Genomic DNA, 15,125 nt, shown 5'->3' on the forward strand with positions numbered 1-15,125 from the left:
ACGAGCCGGAGCATCCGATGGCCGTCACGATCGGCGGGACAATTTGCACCCTGTGCAGGACGTGCGTCTCATGATTTCGCGCAGTGGAATAAATGGAAGGATTTTCTCTTATCGACCGACAGATCGTCGCGGAACGACGATGAATCGTCGATTGTTCGTCACGGATCCTTTGAATTCCCTGAGTTCGGGGTCACACGATCGTGAAACGAACGCCGTTTCGAGTTATCTTTCGTTTGCGGCAAGCCGACTCGTCCGTTGGAATAGAAAATATCGTGAAATCGTGGAATCGGCGTACACGGTCGATTAACCGGGCGCCAGCCGACAATATTAATAACCGAAGCACGGTTGGTGCACTGGAAGCGAGTCTCGACCGACGTGACAGTCCCGCGAAAAGTAATTACCGGCTCTCTTGTTCTGCGAGCTTAATATGACGGAACGACCGTCTGAAATAACATTCTGCATGCTAGTCGACGCTAGTTTTTCTTTTTTAAAAGCTTCCAGGATTAAAATGTTCTTTTCACGGTCGTTACCGTCCGACCAACCGAGACCCTTGTAATACTTTGTACGAACTTCTAATTACTCCAACCGTGACACGCTGTCGTACGATCGCCTACCTGAGAAAAATAATTCTTTCCTGCTATTTTCATTTAATATTTATATCGGTTCTGTGAACCTGGTTAATCGTCGAGCATCGGAAATTAACGCGCTACCAACCTGTACACGCAAGGTACACGCAGTGAAGGACGGCACCCCGGGAACACCGAGCAACGTTTTACGTAATTAGTAGCAATTTCTGTGCGCAACGCCTCGAGCAGGAGTGTAATCAGGAAGGCAGTGTGGCGAGTGTGTTCACCTTCCGTTATAAGCAGCGCATGAAATGCGATGGGAGAACCACCACAATATATCGTAATAACAGGTGGTACGACAACTGACGTAATGATAGGTTTAACGACTAGAGCACACCGATCGGAAAGCGAAAGTTTTCTTTTGAAATTTTCCGTGATGTTTCACACTCGATGTGCATGCTTCCAACGCCGGTATGTCTAACATTTACAGACCATTGACGAATCGCCGTGACGCGCGAGACGAAGAAAGAGAGGGAAGACTACTATACCATTTACCAGATCGATTCCCGCACAGGAAACGTAAATCTCTACGCTGGGGATATCTAGAGAAACGACTCGGTAATGCAGGTGAGCGCACTGAGCGAACCACCAACTTGTACCGCTTATGATTTATAATTCATGCACCGTGTAAGGTGAGCTTCGACGCGATCCAACGACCCTCGGTTAAAGACGTTAATGAGAAGCGTGTGCCACTGCCGCTCGTGAAGAAGGGAAACTTCCCTAAGTAGGTTACCGATATAAGAGTTATCCACACTTGTACGATACTATTCGATGGTGGACGCGTTTCCATTCAACATACTGCTTATCGGAAAATAGTAAGATCGTAGGAAGAGGAAGGATCGGGCGGGGGAAATTGGTATTGTTATTTCTTGAAATTATAAAATTGACAACCGCGAAACGCTGGTGACGCTTCGTTGAAAAGCAGGTAAGAGAGAATCTCGTTAAATTCCAATTAATTAAGGCGAATCGAATTGAATGTTTCTACGGTTGATATCTGAGTAGGTCTGTGCACGATATCGGTAGTGGATGACGTCAAGCGCGTCAGTTTCCCACGATTCCCCGATGGATGTTCCCGATCGGATAATCGAATTTCTCGGTGACGTCTACGCACGACCGGAATAGCCGTCGAAAGATAGAGACAGCATCTATTCGCGAGGCACACCTTTCGATGAATATTTATACGATTATTTTCAAAGATTGACTGTGGATAGATTTAAAATAAGTCGGTCACAGATGCGATAACGATACACGCAGCCTCCCGTATCGATACATGCAATTATATAACGCTCATTTTCCGACGCTCGTTAAAATAACGTGACCGTTAATGGTCACGTGGAACGCGGTGAAACAATGAGCAGGATTAACGCTCGGTGTCCTAGAACAGCGAAAAGATTTATTGGAACGAACGTACGTGTCCGTGACAATCGTACGATCGTTACGCGGTATTCTATACATAGTTCGCGAAATTTCTTAATTACGTTAACGAACGACAACGGTATTCAAGGCAAAAGCGGAAGAAAGCGATTAAGCATGCGTTTAAGCATATATTTGGACCGCCTAACCATAATATATACGCGCTACCAGAGTAACCGTCAGGTTTCCGTTTACGTCGCGGTATAATTACTGCTTTGTAGATATAACGATGAGTCTGTAACATTGGAATCAGAGCCTCCGCAGCCGGAGAAATAGGATAAACAACGAAAAGGTCAAAAGGGTGTGTAAGTCTGCCTACTACGCTTGGTATTTACGACGTAACAAAAAAAAAAAAAAGAAAAAAGGAAAAGAAACAAAAAGAAAGCAAAGAAAACGAGAAACAAATAAGCAAAGTCGAGGAGAGAAAAAATGGATAAAAAGTTTGAATTTAGTGGTAACGAATTCTCTCGTTTTCTCGCGCTTAACGAGGTTCCAATTAGCTTCAATTTTTTGGCAAAGTAGCTTTCCCCGTAATCGAGCCTTGTGACCACGAAAGATTTCACAGCGGCTCCTCCACTTTCTTTATCTCTCTTCTTGAAACTCTGTTTTATCGTCGAGTTCTCCGTGTGAAAATCAGCAATAGGAGCAAACAGACGTTACGTTTTTCGTTTCGCCCTTTCGAGACACGCAATTAGAAGAAAGGGGCGGAGAAAATTCGTACGCGGTTTCCCCCCGATACGTTCTCTCCCTGCTATCGAAGATATTTCTCTTCCTTACGAACCAATCCCCGTCATGCAATCGTAAAACGTTGGGAAACGAACAACGAACAACGAAAGAAAGAAGGAAAACCGTAAGTCTTCGAGATAGATCAATAACAAACCATTACGAGCTATCTTTCTCTCCCTCTTGCGACTGCTTTCTCGTCGAGGCTTCAAAGCGACCAAGTGCAGAGAGAAGTTGCTCGATCGCTTCAACCCTTGAATCAATCCTCTTGCTAATTATCGTTGTCTCGCGCGGAAGAAAAAAGAAAGAAAAACGAAAGGAAAGTGGCACGACAAAGCGGACAGATCGATAAATCAAGGGGGGAGAGAGAGAGAGAGCATCTTCTTGGCGGACTATCCGACTCGGGACGGGAAACAAAAGGAATCGACAGGTTTTTCCCTTTCGCCACACCTAAAACATCGTCCACCGCGAAATAACCCATTTCGTTCGGCCGGCGACTGATTGTTTAACCCCTTTTCCGGTACGTTTTACATCGATTTTCCTCGGTTTCGCCCTCCCGACCTTTTTTCCTTGTTCGCTTCTCTTCTCTCGCTCCCGGAGGCGTTTCATTAGCCGCGACGAGAACATTTGTTTTTGTCGATGTTTCGCGGTAGCTTGTCGCTTTTTATTTTTCTTCCTCCACTTCCTTTCTGTCTTTCTCGCTCCTCTCGCTATCCACCACACCATGCACATTCTCTCTCACCGATTTTCGCTCCTCTTTTCACGCGTACCTATCCCCACCGAGAGGAAAAAAACGGCAACGAGTCGTATTTCGACCACTTACTCGATTAATCGACCGGCTGTTATGAAAGCGCAGGTAAACTTTGTTTTTACTTTAATCTCCTCTATAATTTCTGTTACTCGTGCAGAAATATCGCGGTTATTGCGCAACCGTGGGTCGATCACCAATTTCTTATAGCAATTGGATTTTTACACGTATGTACATATATGGAATATGTGGCAAATAGTGACGCGAGTTACAGTAGCAAGAACGATTCATCGATTCGTGTGTACAGTGATGCACGTTTGACGCGTACTTTTCGATTCTCTACGGTGTTATATAATCTCGCTATAGGCGATTCGGCATAGCACATCGTGCGGCGTTTTACGTTTCTTATTTCAAAGTGGAAAACTACGAGTTTAATTTCTTTACTCGAGTAATATTCGCTCACCTTTCCGATCCTGTGAAACAACCTGACGATTTCTTCATGTATCCACGTGTCATTGCAGGCATCCTCACTATAAACATCGTTGCGTGAGTTTTTCGAGAGAAAAGACCGCGCACTCGCGTCAATCACACGTCTGTCCCTCGTAAAGTAACACAATCCGATTATCACAAGGTACGAAACTACAGGCAAGAGAGATGCTGCTGGCGTAGTCACGACAGCCTGCGATTTCTCTATGCGAAATCTCTTTTATTATCCTGGTTTCGCAGCATTTTCACCGTCGTTCCTTCGTTCGTTTTTCTAGTCTCTGCGTCTCGTCGAAAAGAGCTACGATCGCATTATGGACGATAGAAAATGGTTACTGGCCGTCGAGATGGATCCTTACGCCGGCATTTTATGACATCCTTCGGGCGAAACGGCCATGCGTGGCCGGCGAGATCCTCGCCACCTTTTCCGCGTTTAAGGCTGTGTTACAATGCCATTTTTCGCTCGCTCCAAAAATAAAACCAACCATACTTTTCCGCCTCTTTCCCACGCGTCTCATTTTTTCCTTACCGTTACGCATCGGAATTTCCATGATGCGTCACGTACTCGGAGACTTTTTCACACTCTACTATATCAAAGCACACTCTACTATCTTAAAGCGTGCGTTATTGTATACAAATTCTTTCGTTTGTACGTTCGTCGTATTCGACGAATCTCTTCCTCGTACAAACCGTGTGCCAAAAATTACTTTCAAAATCAACCGAAATTATCCGAATTCCGTCGTTCACATCGTGCGGGGTTCCTCGATGTCCGACTAGCATGCCACTTTTTCACTTATCCGTTCCTCGTCTGTGTACCAGTGTCAGCCTCTCGATCGTCCAACTCCGTCATAGCGAAGAACTCGCGAACAACGTGATTCATCGACGATCCGACGAGATAACCGCACGAAGGAAGCAGCATCCTTGTTCTCGCGTTCTCCAACGCCCCCCACGGAATAAAAAAAGGGGCGCCGCAGCGGGAACGCCTTGGCGAATCGCTCGATCGTTTCGACGTGAACGTCGACACTGTTTCACGGTCGGCGCGACTCTCACCGTGTCGATCGCGATCGTGGAAAAAAGCCAAGGTGGATCGGGAATGAAAAGTTTTACAGCAAGAACGCGGCTCGTCGACTGATAAATCCGCATTTAGTGTAGCGGCCTCACGTACACGCCGGGCTCTTGCCGGCTCCACCAAAGGCATGATTGGTCTGCGTGTCGGTGCCCCCGCCGCCCCCTCCTCCGCCCCCCAGGGGCGGACAACCGAGGCAGAGCGCCGTCGCCGTCCTCCGACAACGACGGGGGCGCCACCGCGCGGCACCGACGCCGACGCCCGCCACCGATCGATAGTCACCGACCGTCGACGACGATGACGACGACGACGACGACAACGACGACGACGACGACGACGAAGACGACGAAGACGACGATGAGGAGGACTACGATGAGGACGACGACGACGACGATGACGACGAGAACGACGACGACGAGAACGACGACGATGAGAACGACGACGACGAGGATGACGACGCCGCCGACCACCACCACTACGCCACGGAACCGCTATACTACTATTGCACTCCGGTTAGTCGGCCCCGCTACTTGTTTACGGTAATATGCGTGTATTTTCGGCACCGCTCCCGACTTTTCGATCGAATCTTGATCAAATCTCACTACATGTTAGTCGTTCGTTAGTTACGATTATACAGCGTGGGCGTTAACATATCGGCTATCTCGTTATTCGGTTTTCTAGGACGATCGAGGTAAAATATATATAAATTTTATAAACCGAGGAATATTCAAGAACGTGAACGATTTAGGTAACATTGTCAAAAAACAGTGTGTAAATACGTTATAATATTTTGCAGAAGTTAAATGTTTTGGTGTAATGTATTTCGGGCTATTGCGGCACCCAAAGCAAAATATATAAAATTCGCATGGCAGTCGACGTTTTGGCTCCGCTGCTTGTTTCAAGTCTTCACCACCGCGTATACTTTGTTTCGGTCCTATTCCGAATTTTTCAAACTAATTCTTGCTTGAGTCTCATTGCACTTCTCAGTTATACCCTATAGCCTAACTTATAGCCTATTAGTAGTCTAATCTCACACTGTATACGTGTTCTGACGAGTGTTCTGATGACTGGAACATCCGCAAATATATACGACGATAAGAAGTTACATATTTGAACGTTTTGACGAATGAAATATCCGTGGACATTGAGCGTTCCTAGTTCGTAATTAGGATAGCTGTTATTTCGTGGTACGAGCAGCATGATATTCTATGATCATGATAAGTTTATATGGTATGTGTCTTCCCTTCGATGGAAAAATAATCATCGGATTATCTCATAGAGGGTTGTTTGCCTAATGATACATAGCTAAATATTGAAATACTTAAAACTGAACTCGGAGTGTATTTTATTTGCTTACTTCCTTAAGAAAATAACACTTTGTACTATAATTTCTCGTTACGCAGCAAAGTAACGAGGAAAGAGTCTCCAAGAGACGTTCATATTTATTCGAACTATCAATACCCTATCGATCCGGCTTTCAAACATTACATCTGTTATAGGAAACGAAGACTTGGTGGTGACGGTACGTATTCTATAAATATAAACAAGTCGCACAGCTTTCCATCTATATTTGCACCTTTACGACCACGCCTTCGATACTCATCGTTATCAATTTGCCGTGTTTTGCTCACGATTTCACGAAAGTGTCCGTAAAACGTCTCTAGACGTTGCAGGGCTTGTCCATTCGCGAAACGAGCGAGCGAGCGGCGCCTTAAAATACGGTCGCAGGACCGTCATTAGGAACACCTTTTAAGTGCGCCTCGGGCGAGCACTGTTGCCGCGATAAGGGTGGAGGCGCTTCCTTCTCGTACTCCCGTCAGCGTACGCATCGTGCGTAATGTGAACCGGATGAAGGGGTGGGAGGCCAGGAAGAGAGTGAACGAGAGTGAAAAAAAAAGAAACGAGAAAAGAAAAAAAGAAAAAAAAAGGGAAAAGAACACGGAGGAGGTAGAGCGTGCGAGAGACTAGGAGGGAAAAAAAGGGAGCTTCAGTGAGAAGGAGGCGAGTATAAACGTAAAAGGGGAGCGACCGAGAAAGACTTAAAAAGAGAGGCAGAGAGGTAGACAGAGAAAGAAGAAACAGATGTAGAGCAGCGAGGTCGTAACGAAGGGAAAGAGACGAATTACGTGAAAGAACGGATAAGGGAATAGGGTTCGGAAAGAGAGAGAGAAAGAGGAAAAACGGAGGGAGAGACTACTGATAGATAAGAAAAGTCATCACGGTCAGTGCGCGCGCCGCGCCACACCGTCATTCATTGATTGCATCGTGGCGTGCGGTCTGCCGTGGAGAACGTACGTTTCACGTCGCTAATGTGCACCGGATGAAAGGAGAAAGGGAGAAGAAACGGACGAATATAGAAGCGAGGGGAAGCAGAGAAAACTACCGGGAGTAGGAAGGCACACTTTGCCGGCAACGTATATTCGGCTTTCTCTTTCTCTTTTTCCATGTGCCCGGCAGGTTCTTCTCTCTTTATCTCGCTCATTTTCTCCGCCGTTCGCTAGCGGTGAAACCAGACTCGGTTAAACGGTTCGCGCGAAGAATTCATCGTGGCACGAAAACCGACAGCGGCTACTCCACAGAAATTGCGCCCTTTTGCAACCAAATTCGAGATTAGCCAAAGAAGGATACGATACTCGTTCGCTGATAAATTTTTCCATCGTACGTTTCTACCTTTCCTGTTTTGTATATTAAAATTTTTAATTACTTCGCCTCGCTATCGGAATATCGAAATGTTATCGAGAAATTTGTACAACTGTACAGCGTATGCAATAAATATCAATTTCAATTTCCATTTGAATTTTAATTACGCCTAGATACACAACCGACGTTTTTCGTGTAAAAAAAAACAGAGGACGAAAAAATGAATGTACGAGCGGGGAAGTAAAAGGGAAAGAGCTCGAGATAAGTCATCACGGTCACCAGCTCAGCCACGTCACGGCACGCAGTCAGTCATTCATTGATTGTATCATAGAATAGTGAGCGTACGCTGCGCAGTGCCGTAATACGACGTACACGTAAACTCGCGTGGCGTTGCGAGCGGAACAGAGAAAAGAGGAAGGAAGAAAAAAAAAAAAAGAAAAAACGAGAGGACGAAATACCTCGCGAGTACTCTGCCGAGCAAATATTGCGAATGATTTCTCGGAGCACTCGATCCCACGTACCGATGATTAATCAGCGAGGAGCAGTAATATTTTGTTTGAAACTGCAACGAGATAGTTATCATTACGCGCTCGTTCCCACTGGGTCGCTGTGTCTTTAATTATTTTCTCCGTTCCATATATCGAATACGGGAGACGATGCGGTAACAGATATTACAAAAAAAAAAAAAAAAAAAATCTATGAAGGAAAGAAATTCTACGTCCTTACGAATAGAAGAAAATAAAGTAAGGAATAGAATAATCCGAAGGACGCGCGTTTCGTATCGTACGATTAAAACCCAACGAACAATTTTTCTCGTTGAAAAGTAAGTCCCTAATCTAATCTCGTGCGTCTCAACAGTGTATCTAACCACTCTTGAAATATAAAAATCTGAACTACGTTCTTCCTCTACGCACAGGGATAAAGATAAATTCGTGTAGAGCCACTGTGGGAAAACGCATGCATACTAGTCGAAACAATTAGTAGATTACTGCCATGATCCAATTTCATTGCACCGATCAAGCGAACACAAGCAAAGGGAGTTACATATATATTCTTATAAAAATTGATTTTTATCATGAAAAAAAAAAAGAAATGTAGGAATACGATTAATAAGTATAAAAAATCCATGTTTTGATACGATAGAAATATAATTGTTTTAAACGGTATATCACAAAAGTTGAGAGAGACTGGAGTTTTGTTTAGAACATTTAACAGTACGCGCTAACAATAAGAGATAACGATTGGATCGAGGCGGTTGGTTCAACCCGTTTACCAATCAGATGTAGACAGGAGAAACGAGAGAGGAGACGATAGAGGAGGAGAGAAGTAGGTCTAATTAAGAGACGTAAGTTTATTAAACTCCGGGCTTAAAATAGCGGGCGACACACTGCCCAGGAATGTAAGGACAGTCCGGTTTTATTGTCGGTCGAGCTCCAAGATTAATTCGCGTGGACTTTTCTAGTCCGCTCGTCAGAAAACGTTTCGTGAACCGAGAATCGACTTCGGTTCGACCGATACCGACACCGTGGAAACACGATCGTCCTCGTGAAATAAAATTCATACAGGTAACGTTGATTTGGAAGGCCTGCGGGGTTGTGCTCGAGGCCCACAGCCCCGAATCGAAATTAGAACGGTGGATCGATCGATCGCGCGAAATTTTCTGGCCGACAGAGAGCGACAGAGAAGCCGGTATTGCTGGAACGCGAGAAAGGGATGATAAAAGAAAAAACGAAAGAAGAGGGAGAGAGGCGTGTAAGGCCGATCGATTAGCAGTCGTGTCTGAATTTAGGTTAACCGAAGGACCACGAGAAACGATGTCGGTAAGGAGAGCAAGCGAGAAACGGTAACGATGATAAAAACGGCTTTCGGCTGGGACATTGGATGGATGGATATTCGCGCGAAGCTCTTCTATTATTCAGAAAGGCGCGCTAGTTCCGCGAGTAGATGATATTTCGGTGAACCGGGTCAGATATCGTGGAAAGGTCACAGAGAAATTTTAATAAATTATTGCCTCGTATAACGAAGACGTTGCACGTAATTACTCTTTCTTAATGAATGTTCAATCTCGCGTCATTCGCGACCTTATCCTTCCGCTGGATGATTTACCGGAGATTCCATTCGTCTTAGAAATTCCCACTCGAGCGTAGAAAATCTCGTAGTTATCGAACGCGTTCCGATTTTCCAGAAAACGTTAAAGACGCGGGAGACAAGCGGAGATAGAGAAAGAGAGGTATCAACGCAGAAACACGGACCACGAGGGTCAGGATTAAATATAACCGTGGCTCGAGCTATTTATAAAGATTAACTTGTTGGCGAGATAACGAAGGAGGAGATGGAGACAACGGCGTTAAATTGTCGCAACAATTGCGCGGGAACCGGCACATTCCAGGGACGAAATTTCTCGTGCCGCTTCGAGCTTTGACCTCGATCCCATCGTCCGGGCTCTCTTTCGTCACTTGCCACCCGCCGCTTAAATCGTCAGGGGGGAAAAGCTTTAAAAATACATGAAATGACGTTCGACTCGTACGGCGCCGATCGATTTTCTCTCTCTCTGCCTGTACGGCACACGAGAGCCCGACGCGCCCGACAGTGACGTAATTACTTCCCGGTGACGAAATACGCTCGCCACCGGTGTATTTTATTCGCGACTCTTTGACCGATCGTGTTTTCCACGTTCGTCATCGTTCCAAAATACCGGAACGTTCTCTCGCACGATCTACCAACACCAGCATAGAGACCCGTACCATTAAAACTTTAACGCGACGATAATTCCGTTGTCGTAGCGTGTATGTGCTGCCGCGCACGTCACCAGAGTAACGCGAGACACGAATTTTCCTCGACTACGTCGTTGGTCGCCGTTAGGTACGCCAGCGTCTGGAATTTTATTTACACTTTACGCACCCACGTGTGGAATGCATATATGTGCGACACACAAACGACACGTGCCTAAAAAAGAGGCGAAGAATGCCAGGCTCGTCCATTGAGAAGCTAGTTTCCACATTTACACGCGCTGCCTAATCGGCCGACCGGCTCCGAAGGGAGAAAAAGGAAACGAAGACAAAAGCCGGCTCGTGTGCGTCGTCGCGTCCCTATTTTCGTATTCAAGAAGGAACGAGAGGAGAACAGTGAGGGAACCGAGGGTGACAAGGAGGAAGGTGTTACGACATCCTTCTTCGTTATCTATTCCCTTCTTCCCTGCCTGCCCATGTAAAGGTACCTGATAACGCACCAGCTGTACACGCTCCTATACTTTAAGGTTGTGACCGTACTTTTACGTTACATTCACGTTACATTCACGTTGCATTTACGTTACCATTCTCCACCATTTAGATTTGATTAATGGGACACCTCGTCTAGTCGTTCTTTGAATAAACTCGGTGTTATCAATACGCGTTATCGTCGCGATTCCAGCTACCACCCGAGCTCTCCGGTTTGTCCCTTAACCGGCTAACCTGGCTAGCCGATTTTGTTTCTTCAGCACGCTCGTTCGATAGCGAAATCGGATGTACGAGTCGCCTACGTGAGCATAAGGTTCACCGACAATCCTCGAAAGTCACGTATACGGTAATAATTACGCGATCACGTATCGGTAACTAGATATTCCATCGAAGAAGACGAAACTGTAAAATGCAACCAAGATGTGGCTGCAAGTAAGTAGTATACTAAGGGTGCAACAACACGGACTACAGAGAAGGCAAAGGAAAGAATAAAATTCAATGATGGAGAATTGGAAATTATCGTGCGAAGTTTAAACGATTTTAAAGAAACGAATTGGCTAGTTTACAGGTAGAAACGGAGAAGTAACGGCGAAAGAGAGCGAGGAAATTAGAAACAATACGGAAAGTAAGTACTTTCGTAGATACGCGTGGCTCGACGATTTCAGCGAGATAAAGGTTGGACGTGTACCTTTGATCCCTTTGAAGGACGACTGAATGGACGAAAGGTGGGGTGACGCTTTAGTCTCGCAGTGGTTGTCCCAGTGCCCTTGTATGCGGTAGAAAAATTAGCTAGATTGTTTTTTCCTCTTTCGCCCTCTGTTTTTTTTTTCTTTCCTCTTCTGTTCCCCCGTGCAATGGCCGAAAGCGAGCGAAGGGCTGTTGGTTTCCATCGAACGTTGGGCCAAGGCCGGGGTTGCCGGAGGACGAGGAGAGACGGAAGAGGACGTAGCGACCAGAGGAGGGTTGCGTTTACATCGAGCTTTTCCGTTTCCGAGGTATCCATCGATCCCTCAGCGAACGAGTTTTGTAACCCAATCAAAACTTTCCCTAGCGTCGTAATAAAGTCCCTCTCGAAGGGTTATCTCGATATTGCCCGATCAGGTAAGACGTTTCGCGTTCCTACTATCTTCCTGGCTATCCCACGGAACCGCCCTCTGAAAACTTTTTTCTCGAACCGTGGATTACCCCCCCAAAAAAAACCTTAAACAGTCTCTTAAGTGGCTCGACAGCGTGCGACATTCTCGCCATCAAAATACAAGAAAACATGGCGATACAAGGTAGGAGAAGGAGGCGATCCAGCGATCAGGGCTATCGCGACGCGAGGAAAAACACGCTCGTTTGCCATCTATGTACCGCGAGTCAGCCACCGGTGAGAAGACTCACTCCGCTTTTAAGGCAGAATCTTCCGGTCGTTACCGATAGCTCGGAACAATGCCATCACAACGACGTTGGGAAGCTTCTTCTCTGAGAACGAGACGGATGAAAAAGAACCTAGCACCATCGCGGTCGTTATCGATGATGTCGCGTCCTTCCCGGAGGTCGGTCCACGTGATGGAACGCGGAAGCGTCCGCACAAAGACCAGAAAGGCTGACGACGTTTCTCGTTGTCATCACTTCGCGAGAGTCCTCTTTTCTACCGACCGTTGCGTGCCTACAATTTACACGGTTTCTTGCGGACGAACGTAACGCAACAACGGTTTCCCGTGACGTGCCGCAAAAACCGCGACGGAACGAAGGGCCGCGACCGATCGCTTCCGGGGGAAATCGAATTCGAGCGCGCGCGTGCCCAACCTCGTGTAATCCATTCCGATCGATAAATCCAAGCTAGGGGTGACTTTTTCTGCGCGTGTTCTCCTCTTTTTTCCCCGTACACGGTCTCGCGATCGATTCGTGGAAGCGTGGGCTCGTTTATCAAATTCGTCGGCGGATCTCGTCGCGGCAAAGCGTTTTTAATTAACCACCAGCGTGAAATCGCGGGGGTAAGCGGCGAGAGGCGAGAGGAGAGGGCGGAAGAGTAACGCGAGAGAGTAACCAGGAAACGGAAAAGAGGAGAGGAAAGAAGGGAAAAATTCGACTCGTTACCGGGTGCAATAACACCCGGCAGAAAAGAAGCCGATGGAGCAAAGGAAATCGATACGAAAAAAGAGAGAGAAAGGCCGAAGATGAAAGTAAAGAAAGAAAGAGGGGGAAAGGGAAGACAGAGAGACGCAGGCTCGCGCTCGTTTCTCCTTACTCGTTAGTCACGGCCCCGTCTTTATGAATGGGTTCGCTCGTGGCTTACGAGGAATCGTACTATCTCTACTACCACTACTTTCTCTCTCTCTTTCTCTCTCTCGCTGTCTTTTCCCTTTCTCTAAACGGGGTGTCAGCCAACGTCCTTCTCCGGGGGTTACTGCAAACCCTTACATACAGAGCCAGCGACAATAGAAGGCGGCCACGAATCGATCGTATAGCTCGCAACCGCCACCGCGTCCGGCGTCGTCGTCGTCGTCGTCGTCGTCGTCGTCGTCGTCGTCGTCACTGCTGCCGTCTATTTGCACTAACGCATTTGGTCTTTTACCATCACCTTAATCGTTACGAAAAGAAAACGTCATTACGATTAAGAAAAATCATGCTCGTCGAACGAAGCTAACCTTGAACGATAGTCTACTCGCAGTAATTAAACTCGATCAAACTGACGATTAAACGTCTGCTTGTCCGAAGATATATTACCCTCAGAATCGATCGCGACGTAACAAAGATTCTATGATATTTTCAGAAATATCGTGAAAGTGTAAAGGCATGAATCAGGACGAGAGAAAGAAAATACGTTGAGGAATCGTCGCGGCACAAAGATTCCTATAGCCTCTTGTACGATCCTACGGCCATTTTTTCACGGAATCGTCGAGCCGGAATATCGCGGTCCGGGCGTGTTTCCCTCTCGACAGGGCGCGGCTGATTCTCGATCGTGCTTCCTCCGCGACGGCAGGATGTAAAGGAAACGAAGACGCCTCGGTGAGAGGGGCTGAGGGGCTGTCGAGGGGAAGAGATGGCGTGGGTGGAGGCAGTGGCCTGTGGAGGAAGGCAGAAGGGGGTGCTTTTATCATTCGTATCGCGGGCCTATTTTGGAGCCCGAAGCCTTTTGCCTCTTAGGAGGTCTACTCTCGGTTCTCTAGAACGTGATAGACGCGAGAAAGAGACAGGAAGGCTTAGTGTAGCCACGTATGGGGATGTAAAAGACAGAGAGAAAGAAATTCAGGGAGGTGGCGGGGAACGGGCAACGGAGAAGAAGGAGCCTCCACTGCTTGCCGGCGGAGACGAGGGAGGTCTGGATGGTATTCGAGGAATGTCATGTAATAATCGGGCCGCCATTCGAGCGTCCGTTCTGACGACAGGAGGCGCCACCGCTCGGCTCGGTTTCACTCGTCTTGCTCGTCGCATCCGCCGGAACAGGGGGTGAATTTGCACAGCCTTAGAATAGGCGGATCACGAACATTTTCAGATTAGATCGTCCTGTCAAAAAATTCTTCGATAATAGTAAATTACACCTAGGTACTTGGATGTACTCGACGCTTCCTAATTCATGATATTAGTAATTTCGATCAATGTATTATACGGGGTGTTTCGATATTCGTTGGACAGTCGCTGAATAACGAATGAACTTTTCGATCGTTAAATCGCCCTGTGAAAAGAATTCATCGATAATAATTAGAATCACGTAGTTTGGACGTGCTCGATATTTCCTAGTTAACCAAACTACCAATACGCTTTGAGGGATGTTTCAACGTTTTATGTTAGACATTATAATAATAGAGAAGAGAAGATGCACGTGTAGTTTTAAGTAAGCGGTTTACGCGTAGTGGTAAGGGGCCTTAAAAACGTGTATATTACCGTATTTATCCTAATCAAGCAACCTTATCGTTCGGTAAAGTGTCTGAAGGTATCCTTAAACAACGTGCAAGTCAAATACGATCCGTTTCAACGAATTATCTGCCAACAATCCATAACTGCAGATAAACGGAGGGTAAACGTCGACGATTAAACGAGGCAACCGATATGGTGCAAGAGTAAATACGGTTACGATCGCTAACGAGATACAGTATCTTCTCGGATAAAAAGGACAAAAATTTATGCCCCTCCGTGACCTTTGACTACCCCTCTCGACCGAGAAAAAGGGAAGCCTATCCTGTGCACGGTCGAGACACACGGGCAGGTCGCCGCCACCGGAG

General features: G+C 46.6%; 1 protein-coding gene and 1 long non-coding RNA gene across 3 annotated transcripts in view; one reads left to right on the top strand and one right to left on the bottom strand.

Annotated features, from left to right (window-relative positions):
* Positions 1-15,125, bottom strand: part of LOC117233164 (serine/threonine-protein phosphatase 4 regulatory subunit 1-like) — a 148,444-nt gene that overhangs the window by 128,986 nt on the left and 4,333 nt on the right. The window contains exon 1 of one of the 2 annotated variants that reach the window (XM_033493195.1): positions 3,974-4,493. The exons of the other annotated variant lie outside the window; for it this stretch is intronic. The gene's annotated coding sequence lies outside the window, so the exon portion shown is untranslated. Of the gene's footprint in view, positions 1-3,973; positions 4,494-15,125 lie in introns of those variants that run through there. 2 annotated transcript variants of the gene reach the window in all.
* Positions 5,435-7,848, top strand: LOC117233170. Its single transcript, XR_004493274.1, has 2 exons — positions 5,435-5,571; positions 6,559-7,848. It is a non-coding gene; the product is annotated as an uncharacterized LOC117233170 (long non-coding RNA).

This window comes from Bombus vosnesenskii, unplaced genomic scaffold (genome assembly GCF_011952255.1).
Source record: "Bombus vosnesenskii isolate JDL3184/JDL3185 unplaced genomic scaffold, Bvos_JDL3184-5_v1.1 scf7180000013295, whole genome shotgun sequence".
In the NCBI taxonomy this organism is placed as follows: Eukaryota; Metazoa; Arthropoda; class Insecta; order Hymenoptera; family Apidae; genus Bombus; species Bombus vosnesenskii.